Below are 15,196 nucleotides of genomic sequence, written 5' to 3' on the forward strand. Positions count from 1 at the left end.
GACACACAATTAAAACAACCAAATCCACTTCCTCTGGCTACTACTGAACTCCCAGTCATTCATCAGCCCTAGAGTCTGATTTTGTTTTTCTTTTGCCTTACTTATAGCGACTAACTCATCCTGGTTTGCCTAGAACTCTACTGGCTTTAACACTGCATGTTCCATGTCTGGGGAACCCCCGCACCCCAGTCCCAAGCAATGGGAACCATTGGTCACCTTAGCTACCCCTTCATAGAATTTTTTTGGCAAAGGTCATCTTTGTTTTTAAATCCAATGGACACTTTTTAAACTTTATCTTCCTTGAGCTCCCTGAATTTTGACACTGTTCACCATTTCTTCCGGCTCCAGTGACTCCACTCTATCCTAATTTTTCCTCTGCATCCTAGTTATTCTCTCAGAGGCTCCTCTTTTTCTTTTCTCTCTTTCAATGTTGTTTGCTCAAGGTTCAGTCCTCAGTCTACTTCACCTCTTACCAATGCTCACAGCCTCCCTGTAAGGGAGCGACCTCATTTGCTCTGTTGATGTCACCTCCCTTTTCTGTGACTGCAGTTTATCAATCTTTATCTTAGAGCCTCTCAGGAGCCCCCAACCCCACTACAGTCAACTCTTCTGGAGCCTCACATCAGTATTGGGTGTGCAGACTGGCAGGACTGATAAATAGTCTCTCTTTGCAGACTATTAACAAGGCTTGTTTACATCAGAGTGTAAGACAGGTTACACTGGGAGATACACAAAGATAAATAACATGTTCTCTGGCCTTAAGGTACTGTTTTCAGTCTAATAGGAAAGACTGATTGCCTTGCAACTCCCACTAATTCAAAAAGAAAGAACCACAGTGAAGTCCAACTATGGCGAAAGAGAGTTCAAAGTAGGAAAAGTTCATATCTAGCTGGAAAATCAAGAGTGCTTTGAAAGAGTTAGGTATTTAAGCTGGATCACGAGAGTGACTAAGTCATGCAGTGTCAACAGGAAGCACACCGCAAATGACAGCATTTATGTGCACAAATGCAGAGGGGCAAGACAACATGGAGAACGTTTGGCCTGGAGGACTACCTGGGTTGTATGTGTCCTCATGTGTGCACACGCCCTCAGAATAAAAGTGCTGAATTAGAAATTGCCATAACTACTGTTTGTCCCCATTAACAGTGATCACCAACAGCTTATAAATTGTTACATTTTGTCCACATCCGTATGCAGTGTACCCTCCACAAGTACAGGGATGGGGTCTGTATGTTCACTGCTGTGTCCCAGCATCTACCATGTAAATATTTTGAATTAGTTATGAATAGCACAAACTGTGGTTTCAGGGTCTCCAGCTGAAGGGAAAGTCTGTGGTGATGTGTCTGCCTCCTTCAGACCCCTTCATCTCTAGTTCCTTCTGTGGCTAAGTGGTGAGTGGGTCTCCCAGGCACATGTCCTCTTACAGGTTGACTTTCCAGATTTCTGAAGAGCCCTAAATGTTTCCAAAGTCTTTTCAGGAAAGCATGACAGTTTCATGACTCTCTAGGCAAGCCACAGAGCAACCGCTTTGTTGTAGCAAGAGTGAGGCCTCTTTTTCGGCACCTGGATGCCTCCTTCTTTGCCTGCGACTTCTCTTTAGCTTCCTCCATGTGTCTGGTCTCTCTGGACCCTGACAATTATCCCGTATATTAGGGGCTGGCCCAGGGAAAAAGACACCCCCAGCATGACCACCGCAGGGTATACTACTTTATTAAGTCAGAGACTATTGAACACAGCATGCAAAATTATACAAATGTTCATGCATATGCATGTGAATGTTAATTATATGAAATTTATGTTCTGACCTCCTGGGGCTGGAAATATGGTAACTTTAATCAAGGGTTCCCTGAGGGAGGTAATGTTGACAACTTGCCTGAGACGTGAGGGGTTCCAGGTGTGTTTGTGAAGGAACTCTTCTGTAAGCAGCTGCTTTTTATCTCTACTTTCAATCACTGTTCACCAATAGCTCTTTCAAAATCCCTTTAATGAACTGGGTACTGTGTCGAGCATTACTGCCTACCTTTCTCTACTTGTATGACTCTCATCTGTACAGTATATACTTTTCAAAGCACTTTGGAATGAGGCAATATGCATTAACTCATTCAATTTTCTAAGTATGAGGTGAGGAAGAAGAGGTATTACTATGCCCCTTTTCTAGATAAAGAATCTGAGGACATTCCAAAGCAATGACACTAGAAGGAAGCATATTGTCTAAACCAAAGCCAGTACCTGTAACGTATGCTCCAAGTTGGACCCTACACACCTAAGGCCAGGTCTAAGGTTCCAAACATCTGTGTCTGATCCCAGCTATTCCCCAAAACTAGCTTGTAAAACTTCACCACCCTTCAAATGTTTGTTTCCCTCACTACTAAATGAAACCATTGGATGAATCAGTGGTTCTCCACGTGGGCTGCACATTAGAATCACCAAGGGAGCTTTTAAAAATTCCCATGCCCAAACTACACCCTGCAACAGTAAAATCCAGACTCTGGGGCTAGAAGATTCAGATTCACCCATGTTTGTTTAATGCTCCCTTGGCTACTCGAAAATGTAGCCAAGATTGAGAATATTGGCTCTGAACTAAATAATCACTTAGATTTTTCAACACACAGTGCACTTCCATCTGAAGACAATTTGCAGCCTCTGATCAAAATAGATGTTTATTAATTGAGCTGTCCCCAAAGAAACCCATTTAACATTGTCTAACTAAGCTTCTCTCATTCAGGTGTGACCAATGAAAGCCTCTCCTTGTGTGATAGTTATGAAGATCCTGTTAATATCCCAGAGTACTCACGTATTCTGAAAAACACCCCATTTGTGGTCCACCTCGAAAAAACAATTTTGAAGAACTTGATTCCCTAAGCTGTTTGGGGATGTCAGTTTATGCCTTAGGAAATACTCTTGCAAAGTACCAGAATCTGACAGCTCATTCCCAGATGAGATGATGGCCACTACTGCTTACCTCTCTTGGGTTTGGTTGCCATTATAGAATTAGCATTCTCTTCAGATGTTCTGTCTAGAGTAAAAACAGAGAAACTTCCACATATGTTTAACAGGTTTCAGATGTTTTGAAGAGCCAACCATGAAAGTAAACCATAAATGTATAAAATACAGCAGAATACACAAAGGCACAAAATGCAAAAGCAAGAAAAGCAAATACATTTGAATACATCAGACTTTTAAATGACAAAAGAGTCCATAGACTAAACATTTTAAAATATAGGTTGGGAAGAAATATCTATTGCATATATAAGAAATAGAAATGTGGACTATGTAAAGAAGTCTAATAAATCAACAAAACAAGGACAAATAGCCCCAAATAAAAGCAAATCAAGACATGAGGAGGTAATTTGTAGAAGAAAGACAAATAGCCGATGAGAAAAGATTCACAGCCTCACTAGTAATCAAGGGAAAGCAAATTAAATAATAACAAGGCATCATTTCTCACACATGAGATTGGCACAAATGTAAAAAGATTGATAACAACAGGTCTTTCTGAGAAATAGCAAAAGGTGTATTCTTGTACACAGTTGGTGAGGAAATAAATTGAAAAAGCCTTTTTGGAGGACAATTTGGAGTAGCTAATCAATTTTTTTTTAATTTACATTCTCTCCCACCAGCAATTCCACTTCTGGTCTCTACATTGAAGAATGACTTGTAATGCCATGCTGTTTACAACAGGAAAAAATTGGGCAAATTCTAAATAGCTATCAAATGCCTATATGTAAATACAGAGAAAAACACTGTGCTTAGTCGCTCAGTCGTGACCAACTCTTTGTGACCCCATGGACTGTACCCCACCAGGTTTCTCTGTCCATGGGGATTCTCCAGGCAAGGATACTGGAGTGGGTTACCATGCCTGCCTCCAGGAGATCTTCCCAATCCAGGGATCAAACCCAGGTCTCCCACACTGCGGGTGGATTCTTTGCCATCTGAGCCACTAGGGAAGCCCAGGGGAATGGGTATATGGTGGTCAAAGTGTACTGCATTGGGAATTCCCTGGAGGTCCAGTGGTTACGATTCTGCTTCCACCACAGGAGGCATGAGTTCCATCCCTCGTTGGAGAACTAAGGTCCCACATGGCTGTGGCCATAAAACAAAAAAAAAAAAATGAACTGCTTTATCTGCACTATTTCCTCTCCCCCACCCTGCTTCTTGCATAAAATTGTCTTAATGACAGGGCCCAACTCATATGGTTGTATGTTTTAGATGAGTGAATATGCATAAAGCATTCAGTGCCTATCCCACACTAACTATTCAAACACACATCATTGGGAGTATTTTTGTCACCTTACGCATTAGAAATTTAATAACTCCCTATTACCCAGGAGTGTCTTCTTGCTTCTGCTCTGCCCTTGCTGTCAGAGGCCTCTATCACCTACCCTGGCTCCTGGGGAGTCTTTTAAAAGTCATTCCTTCTCCATTCATGCAGTGATCCCTGCAATGATCACTGCAAATAATGACCCTGGGTTTATACGACACAGGACATGTGCTTTCTCAAGCCTCTGAGGCACAGCATCATGGGAAATATGCAAATATCAGTCTTCACACTTAGTAAGAATGCTTTGCCAACTAGCAGGTTGCTTCTCCAAGAAAACCTGTCTTCCTCTTTTTCAGAAAAGACCCCAGGCTGGATGTGGGGTGGGGGCTAGAAGTGGGGAAGGGAAAGAATAAAGGAGCATCACATTTTTGTTTCAGACAAATGCTTAGTCAGACTTTGGAGACAGTGTTTCTCAGCTTCTTCCCTGAAATGCATGGACATTTTAGCCCTGGAAGAATGTAACGGCAACCACAAAGAAAATGCTTTTCAGTAAATTAATTTTTCTCACAGCACTAAGGAGGCAGTGGCCAAGGATAGGGGAAGGGCTGACGTTAGAGCTTGGTAACTTGGCACCGCCCCAACAAGGAAACTACACTGAGGACTCCAGTGGTGAATGGTTGCTCAGGGAAACAGGGAAGAAAGTGAAGAGCTGCCACACTAGGAAATGTGCAGTGCCTTACTGGAGATCTGTTTATTTCTTTTTATCTCCAGTTGCTTGCTCTAACATACTTTTTTTTTTTTAAACTTTAACTTTGCACATAAGATGACCAATTTGTATCAACCTTATCAGTTTTTCCTCCCTGCTCACTGGAAACCCTGCTTCCATTTTCCCTCCTTTACCCAGAAACCCTTTTGACCAATATGAGGTCTTTATCCCATTTACCTTTTGCTGAATTTGACTCAGTTGACTTCTCATCCCCTGAAGGAGAATTTACCCAGAGATTTGTCCCTTTTCCCTGCCTTTCTTCTCTTCCTCTCCATTAATGCTCAAATTTTCATTTCTATGCAGAGCAAGTGGTCTCAGAGCTTCCTTGAAGGAACTAAAGAGAAGTGTTAGTCACTGAGCCATGGTTGACTCTTTGCAACCCCATGGTTTGTAGCCCTCCAGGCTCCTCTGTGCATGAAATTCTCCAGGCAAGAATACTGGAGTTGGTAGCCATTTTCTTTTCCAGGGGACCTTCCCCATCCAGGGATTGAACCCAGATCTCTTGCGTTGGAGGCAGATTCTTTAGCATCTGAGCCACAAGGGATTCCTTGCAGACTACAATTCTAATGCATGGCTACTACTTCCAAAGCTCTGTATCTCTAGCTCCATCTCTCTTGGTTCCCTCCAAAGTCCCAGCTATCCACTGGACACTAAAGTGTTAGGGAATCCCCCTTGTTTCCTTCGCCAATGTAAATCTCACCAGGTCCTACCTTGTCTAAGCCTTTCAGGACCTCTCCAGTCAGAAGAAATTTCTCCTAGTTTGAATTCCTATGGCACTTAACATCTGTATCTCTTAAATACCCCTCCATCTATGTAGTCTTTGAAGAGCTACAAGGAATTTATGAGGTACTGACAGATGAAGCTGTATGCTTGTGTTCAGAGAAACAGCTTTACCTTCTAGGTGTAGTGCTAGGCATAGAGAATGCAGAGTTGATCAAAAAGGGTCCCTCCTTTCATGGGTTCTTGAGAAAACACAAATTTAGGCACATTTTTCTCCCTTGGGTGAATTGGATAGTTGGAAAGTACCATCATTTGCTCCTTTTGGGGTCAGTTGCACCTAATTCCTGAACTAGTCTCAGGCCCTTTGATGAGATAGCATGTACATAATACCTTTATCTGGACAAATTTTAGGTTAATTCCTCAGGGCAATTAGCTTCATGGCATAATAGTAATTTCTCCTTGGTATATTTCCCTAGTTTCTTTTCTTACCACTATAGGAAATATCAAATATACAGGACAAGTAGCCAATACAAAATTATACTAAAATGTATGTTGCTGTTGTTTGGCTACTAAGTTGTGTCTGACTCTCTTGTCACGCCATGGACTGTAGCCTGCTAGGCTCTTCTGTCCATGGGATTTCCCAGGCAAGAATACTGGAATGGGTTGTCGTTTCCTTCTCCAGGGGTCTTCCCAACTCAGGGATCAAACCTAGGTCTCTTGCATTGGCAGGTGGGTTCTTTACCACTGAACCACCTGGTTTACTGCCCAACTAAAATGTATATTTAAGAGAAAATGCTGTATAACATATACATTTCACATGAAATATGCAGACCACATCTAGACACTGAGAATTCCTTCAAGATCCCAGCTTCTAAAGCTCATTCACTTTGCCTACCACAACTGCTAATACTAATTTCTAATACTAATTTCCAAAGTCTCAGATTTCCAATTATCTTAGCTATCTTAACTCTACTATATTTGTTGATTTAGATTCTACCTAAACCTTCTCTGGAAGCACCTATATCAGATTTTATGTTGCCCTGGTCCACAAGATACTCCAAATATTTAGACTGAACAGAAAATGGTCCCTGAGTTTAGAAGCACTATTTCTCCATACCATCTAGATGTTAGTGGCCAGTTTTTAGGCTCTTTTCCTTTGACTCAGAACTTTCAAACCTGTACACATTTTTTTAAATTCTTTTACAATTTTTTCTGATTTTTTTAATTGAAGGATAATTGCTTTACAGAATTTTCTGGTTTTGTGTCAAACATCAACATGAATCAGCTATAGGTTTACATATATCCCCTACCTCTTGAATCTCCCTCCCATCTCCCTCCCCATCCCACCCCTCTAGGTTGATACAGAGCCCCTGTTTGAGTTTCCTGAGCCATATAGCAAATTCCCATTGGCTATCTATTCTATGTATGGTAGTGTAAGTTTGCCTGTTACTCTCTCCATCCATCTCACCCTCTCCTCCATTCTCCCCAAAGTGTGGTAGCTGTACAATATTGTATAAATTACTGGTGCACAATATTGTGAATCATGCTTTTTAATGGTTCTATTTCATTTATAGTAATTATATTGAACAAAATATTAGCTATATTCCACATGTTGTGCAATATAGCCTTGTAGCTTATTTTACGGGGTTACTAAGAGTTGGACATGACTGAGCTATTTCACTTTCACTTTTCACTTTCATGCATTGGAGAAAGAAATGGCAACCCACTCCAGTGTTCTTGCCTGGAGAATCCCAGGGATGGGGGAGCCTGGTGGGCTGCCATCTATGGGGTCGCACAGAGTCAGACATGACTGAAGCAATTAGCAGCAGCAGCAGCTTATTTTATATCTAATAGTTTGTACCTCTTAATCCCCTACCCTTATATTGCCCCTCCCCACTTCCCTCTCCCCACTGGTAACCACTAGCTTGTTCTCCAAATCTGTGAGTCTGTTTTGTTGTTGTTGATGTTGTTGTTATATCACTAGTTTGTTGTATTTTTTTTTTAGATTCCACAAATAAACCATATCATACAGTATTTGCTTTTCTCTCTCTGACTTATTTCACTTGGCATAATATACTTCAAGTCCATCTGTGTTGCTGAAAATAGCAAAATTCCCTTATTTTATGGCTGAGTAGTATTCCGTTGCATATATATCACATCTTTATCCATTCATCTATTAATGGTGAACACTAAGATTGTTTTGATACTGTACTCAGTTCAGTCGCTCAGTTGTGTCCGACTCTTTGCGACCCCAAGGACTGCAGCACGCCAGGCTTCCCAAACATCACCAACTCCCAGAGCTTACTCAAACTCATGTCCATCGAGTTGGTGATGCCATCCAACCATCTGATCCTCTGTCATCCCTTCTCCTCCCACCTTCGTCTTTTCCAGCTTCATGGTCTTTTCAAATGAGTCAGTTCTTTGCATCAGGTGGCCCAAGTATTGGAGTTTCAGCTTCAGCATCAGTCCTTCCAATGAACACCCAGGACTGATCTCCTTTAGGATGGACTGGTTGGATCTCCTTGCAGTCCAAGGGACTCTCAAGAGTCTTCTCCAGCACCACAGTTCAAAAGCATCAATTCTTCAGCGCTCAGCTTTCTTTATAGTCCAACTCTCACATCCATACTTGAATACTAGAAAAACTATAACTTTGACCAGATGGACTTTGGTTGGCAAAGTTAACGTCTCTGCTTTTTAATATGCTGTCTAGGTTGGTCATAGCTTTTCTTCCAAGGAGTAAGCGTCTTTTAATTTCATGGCTGCAGTCACCTTCTGCAGTGATTTTGGAGCCACAAAAAAATAAAGTCAGTCACTGTTTCCATTGTTTCCCCATCTATTTGCCATGAAGTGATGGGACCAGATGCCATGATCTTAGTTTTCTGAATGTTGAGCTTTAAGCCAACTTTTTCACTCTCCTCTTTTAACTTTCATCAAGAGGCTCTTTAGTTCTTTGCTTTCTGCCATAAGGGTGGTGTCATCTGTGTATCTGAGGTTATTGATATCTCTCCCAGCAATCTTGATCCCAGCTTGTGCTTCATCCAGTCCAGCATTTCTCATGATGTACTCTGCATAGAAGTTAAATAAACAGGGTGACAATATACAGCCTTGATGTACTCCTTTCCCTATTTGGAACCAGTCTGTTGTTCTATGCCCAGTTCTAACTGTTGCTTCCTGACCTGCATATAGATTTCTCAGGAGGCAGGTCAGGTGGTCTGGTATTCCCATCTCTTTAAGAATTTCCATAGTTTGTTGTGATCCACACAGTCAAGGGTTTTGCATAGTCAATAAAGCAGAAATAGATGTTTTTCTGGAACTCTCTTGCTTTTTCAATGATCCAATGGATGTTGCCAATCTGATCTCTGGTTCCTCTGCCTTTTCTAAATCCAGCTTGAACATTTGGACGTTCATGGCTCACGTACTGTTGAAGCCTGACTTGGAGAATTTTGATCATTACTTCACTAGTGTGTGAGATGAATGCAATTGTGCAGTAGTTTCAACCTTCTTTGACATTGCCTTTCTTTGGGGTTGGAATGAAAACTGACTTTTCCAGTCCTGTGGCCACTGCTCAGTTTTCCAAATTTGTTGGCATATTGAGTGCAGCATTTTCAGAGCATCATCTTTGAGGATTTGAAATAGCTCAACTGGAATTCTGTCACCTCCACTAACTTTGTTCGTAGGGATGCTTCATAAGGCCTGATTGATTTCACATTCCAGGATGTCTGGCTCTAGGTAAGTGATCACACCATCATGGTTATCTAAATCATGAAGATCTTTTTAGTACAGTTCTTCTGTGTATTCTTGCCACCTCTTCTTAATATCTTCTGCTTCTGTTAGGTCCATACCATTTCTGTTGTTTATTGTGCCCATCTTTGCATGAAATGTTCCCTTGGTATCTCTAATTTTCTTGAAGAGATCTCTAGTCTTTCCCATTCTATTGTTTTCCTCTATTTGATACTGTATACATTATTTTAAAATAATCATTTATTTCACTTGTTGGAACTCTTCCACTTCTGTTCCCTCTTAGATATGTTCTCCCTTTTCTCTGTATTTGCCCCCTTAAGTGATTTCAGGTTCTCCCTGAACCATTCTCATAGCCAATCAATTTCAAAAGATTTTTCTCTACACATAGCATTCCCATATTATGGCCTCCTTCCATATACATCATTCCATGTTCCATCTTTTATTCCTCTAACTACCAGCTCCAAGTTATTCCTCCCGCATCAGAACTCCTGTAAGGACATCCTGATTCTATTGTACATACCACCTTCTGTCTCAGTTTAGAATTACTCAGCTTCATAGCTGATATCTCCAGTGTATTATAAATTCCTTAAGAACAGGATCTGTGGCTGACTCATATTTCTATTTGCCAGAGCACCTAGTACAATGCCTAGCTTATGATAGTCATTCAAATATTTTTGTTGAATGAACTGATGATTAATTGGTAGGTGGGTGGATGGACGGATCGATGAAAGGTAGGGAATATGAGGTGAAGTGGAAAAACTTTGGACTTAGATTCCAAGGAATGGAGCTCAAATCCAGTTCTTCTGCTTCTCCTACTGTGATCCTGGGCATGCCTTATGCCTCTTTGGGTGTCAATTTCTCCAAAGGAGAAATGAGGATAGTAGGAGCTGCCTTACCTAAGATTGTTCTGAAAATCAACTGTATTTTATGTGAAAGTGCTTTATGAACTCTAAAGAACCTACAAAAAAAAAAGAAGAAGAAGGAATCAAATGGTAACACGAAAGCTTTCCACATAAATTGTATTCAGAAGCATTCAGATAATTTCTTTCTCTGATACCATGACAAAAATACTCTCATCCTCTGCAAGATAGGTCAAAGACTAAAAATATAGACAGTTAAGTACATTAGCATCAACCACAGTTTAAGTTGTCTTCAAAGTAGCAAGTAGGAGTGAATTTTGATAACTAGTTATGTTTACAGCACTGTTATCTTATATTACAAATAAATTACAGTATCTTTTATTATGAATTTGTGTTGAAAAACATAAAAAAAAATCTTGAATGTGTTTTGCAAACATGAGGTTGCTTTTATCTTTCCACAGTGGGGGTCTGTTGGGTGTTCTGCCTGCCTTAAAAATGCAACATGCACACAATATTTCTCAGGCCTTAGCAGCCAAAAGGGAAGGTTGAGGGCATACAACCAAGCTGTAGATCTCTGTCTCTGCCTGTGCTTTCTGAGCTGAGGAGACTCCAGCTGATACCTCTTAGTTCTCAAACCCAGATCTCTGTGTCAGTGTGATTCTCCCCCACAGCTGTTTGGGCACTGTTCTTGTGGGGTGTGCAAATGGAATCCAGATTGCTGTTTCCTTCATACAGCTACCAGTGACCTTGAGGAGCTCTGGGGCCAATGTTGTGACTTATGGGAGGTGGTCTGGGAAGTCTGGCTCCCTGACCCATTCTTCCACAGGTTTCTCCCTTTGAGATGTGGCCACTTCAAGTCCAGTGGGGAAATACTCCTCACCTGCAAAGTAATTCCATTCTTGTTTTCACTCCCCTTTCAGGTCTTGGGCAAAAAGACCTGGTACAGGGGTAGAACCAACAGAAATGTGAGTAGGATATCTCCTATCATACTTCCCCCCCCAACAATGATCCTATGTCCACAGCTCAGACATGCTTTTCTTAATGGTCTCATCTCTTAAGCTAAATTCCTTCCAATGAGGATCCTTGGACCAATGGACCCATCCTTTCCATTGATAAGTTTGCATTCCCGGATAACAGCATAAGACTCTGAAAATAAGTTCATCGTGTATTACCTGTGCTAAGTATGAGTCGTCACCCAGAACAAATATCATAAGACCTCATATATAGGATCTTTTATAGAGGCTGCTTTTTTTTCCCCCTCTTGTGGGTAGAGACATTATACCATGGTTCTTAAAATGAGGGACTTAAGAGCTAATGTGTGCTCAGTCTCTCAGTTGTGTCCAGCTCTTTGTGACCCTATGAACTGTAGCCCACCAAGCTCCTCTCTCCATGAAGTTTTCCAGGCAAGAATACTGGAGCAGGTTGCTATTTCCTACTCCAGGGGATCTTCCCGACCCAGGGATCGAACCTGCATCTTCTGCTTTGGCAGGCAAATTCTTTACCACTGTGTCACCTGAGAAGCCCAAGAGCCAGGATACCTGCATTCAAATTTTAACTCAATTTTGAGTAAGCTTTTTCAGCCTCTCCAGTGCCAATTTCCTTATCTGTACATTGGAGGGATGATAACATCTATCTCATAGTATGGTTGTGAGGATTATAAAAATTGTCCATAAGCTAGATCATACACCAAGTCTCAACTAATTTTGAAATATTGAAATCATTCAAAGTATATCCCCTGGAATTCAGTTAGAGATGAATAACAAAAAGATTACTAGAAAGTGCCCCCAAAAGTGAAAGTGTTAGTTGCTCAGTTGTGCCCAACTGTTTGTGACCCCATGGACTACAGCCCACCAGGCTCCTCTGTCCATGAGATTTTCCAGGGAAGGATACTGGAGAGGTTTGCCATTTCCTTCTCCAGGGAATCTTCCCGACCTAGGGATCAAATCCAGATCTCCTGTACTTCAGGCAGATTCTTTATCAACTGAGCTATCAGAGAGGCCCAAGAAAATGCCCAACTGATTGGAAATTAGTCAACTCATTGCTCAAATAGGGTATTCAACCTGTGTCTACCTGGTTTTCCTACATGCACTGTATACCTCAATTATCAGTATAAGTAAAAGATGAAAACAGAAGCTACCCAAGCAGAAAGCCTAACAAAACGCTGCCTAACGGATGCCCCCCTTAGCCATCACGTGCAGACAAGTAAGTGATATAGGACTTTGAAAGGCTTGGGCTTCCTCCTTCACATGGGAGCATATGTTCACAGTAAACAGGAGGATGTCACTCATTCTTAATACACACATTTGTACAAATACACAGCTAGGTGAATTTCTGTAATCATTTTCCAAGAAAACAAACACATTTTGCAGATTCCTGCAAAAAAAGGGCTTTTATAAGCAATGTACAGTTTACTCAGTTCATCTCTCCGTTCAATAAATATAGGAATCACAGGAGGACAGGACTGGAGATTAAAGATACCGTTTCTGGGAAGTAGAACTAACAGGCTGGAGGCCTGGTGGGCCAGGAGGGGTGCTAGCTGATTCACGGTTGTGATAGCTGGAAGACCGTGCAAATATTTCCAGCTTGCTAAACAATTTGCGTTTGGCTGAGACCAGGACATTTTGTATTTGCACTCATGCCCAGCATTTCCATTAGCACATATGCTAAGGCTATATCTCCTAGGAAACGTGAGGGATTAATGATAAAATTGTGAATCATCATCCAGGGTTAGGAATTAACCAATCCTATTTCACTCAACAAACATTTATGGAACAATCATATTTAGTTAGACACTGGGCCAGGATAACAGCGCCACTCAATGCAAACATCCAGATGGACTTGTTATAGAGAAAACATTGCATCTCAGATCAATTCAGGGATAGGCTGGTCTAAGGAAATCAACAACGGATGTGAAGTTTGAAGTTCTATGTCCTAGTTCAAGCTCTGAAATTTTCTCCCTGTGTGTCAGCAGGAAAGTTTATTAACCCTGCTGATTGTCCCACAAGGAGAGAGTCAACCAGTCATTTCCAAATAAAATAATGAATGTGAAAGCTGTTTTAATATGCTTGAGGAGGCTTTTTGTGCAACACTTGGAATGATCTCTAAGAAACTGCTGTTAATTTCTTTTTTAGAAGCTTACAGAAAAGTGCTTTTTCATGTGTGTCAGAAAGAGAAAAAATTAATACACCTGTGGCCTGTTAAGTGCATAGAATATCTTCAGAGGTATACACCAAACGTGGTGATACTGCTGACCTCTGAGGAGGGTTTCGGTGTGGACAGTGAAAATGACAAGAAGGTGAATTTTTAAGATAAGGAAATTGAAGCATTCAAAGGTTAAATTACTTGCCCGAGGATACCTGGTGAATATCTCAAAAAGCAGGGATTCAGAATTAGGGAATCTAATCATAGAACTCAACCTTACCACCATGTCTCGCTGCCTCCTGATGTTCTGAGGAGAGGATATCTCTATCCTGGAAAGGTTAATAGCCTCTGCTCTAAAAGCACTGCCATCATCTGTAGAATTCAATCTACTGACCATTTTCCCCTCATTTCCAGGCTGATGTGCTACCCTGGCTGAGAACATTATGTATTTCATTAAATTACACTTTATTTCTCTGGTACAAATCAATACAAAATCACAGTGATTTCTCTAAAAACACACACAACATCCCTGTCCCTGGTCTGTTCTTTTCTTCAACGTCATATCTGAGCACTAGAGAAGAATCACTGATTTTAACAGAAATGATCCTCCCTGAATGACACTAATTGAAATGTTATTCATGTTCAGAAGACAGCTGAACAGGAAATATGTCTAATTTAATTTGTTGATGCCTTTCCAAAAGTCGCTGTCCACCTCAGGGATCTTGGCCAGAGGTCCCTTGGTTCTTTCACTTAATTGGAGATGTTTGTACTGTATTTTGGTCATGGTGGTGGTTCCTGCATTCTTCTTGTCTCTAGCGGCCCTGTTGTAAAGCACTCATCAGGCCATTTGGAATTATTTCCAGAAATTTTCAGTGTGACCTGCCTAAGCTAAAACGGTTGTTCCTCTCCTTTTCAGTTATCTTAGCAGATTTCAAGTTGATATCCTGCTGGGTCACTTCAGTAAACAGGATCCTCCCCCTACCTTCCCCACCCCACCTTCAAAGAAAGCCAACATTCTCTGGCCCTTCTTTGTGCCAGTAACTTCATTTCCATCCTACTGCAGTAATCTCCTCACTCCCATAGCCACACACGGGCCTTAGCATGACTCCTGCCATCTGATCACAGTTTCCTAAGCCTCTACCTGGAGAGCCATAAAAACTCTTCCAAAGCCCTCTTCAAGAATCCAGTACCTTCAGGTAATCAGTCATCACCTGGCTTTACTATCTTTCCTGTTCGACCTGGATCCCAAGGTCAAAGGCTTCAAACCCAATAACTGCACCATCTTCAGTTCTTCCCTCAATAGGTGTTTAGCTGCCTCTGCTAGAATGGCTCCATTAAGTCTATGCCTCTGCTTCTGCTTCCAGGCTGCCTACAGTGGAGAAAAGCATATAATCTTGCAGACTGATGACTCCCTCCCACTGAGGCCTCAGCCCATGATTCTCTTTCCCACTTACCATAGAGAATGTACTAAAGCTTTAATATGATCCTATTTCACTTGGGATTGTATTGATTGTAACTGAAACACAAAATAACACTGGCCTACACTTGATCTCAGTTTAATTCTTAACTGGGTAAAAGAGAATCAGAGATTCATAGTGTGCTCTGGAGACACCAACACAAAATCGTCAGAACCTCAATGTCTATCCTTCTATTCTGCCATCTTCAGCAGATGGCATCCATCCTGCAGATAACCTCATGACTCAAAAT

General features: G+C 41.3%; 1 pseudogene; it reads left to right on the forward strand.

Moving 5' to 3' along the window:
* Positions 1-12,468: 12,468 nt before the first annotated feature.
* Positions 12,469-15,196, forward strand: part of LOC122429003 — a 39,462-nt pseudogene continuing 36,734 nt past the window's right edge.

The sequence above is a fragment of the Cervus canadensis genome, chromosome 2, assembly GCF_019320065.1.
Source record: "Cervus canadensis isolate Bull #8, Minnesota chromosome 2, ASM1932006v1, whole genome shotgun sequence".
Lineage (NCBI taxonomy): Eukaryota > Metazoa > Chordata > Mammalia > Artiodactyla > Cervidae > Cervus > Cervus canadensis.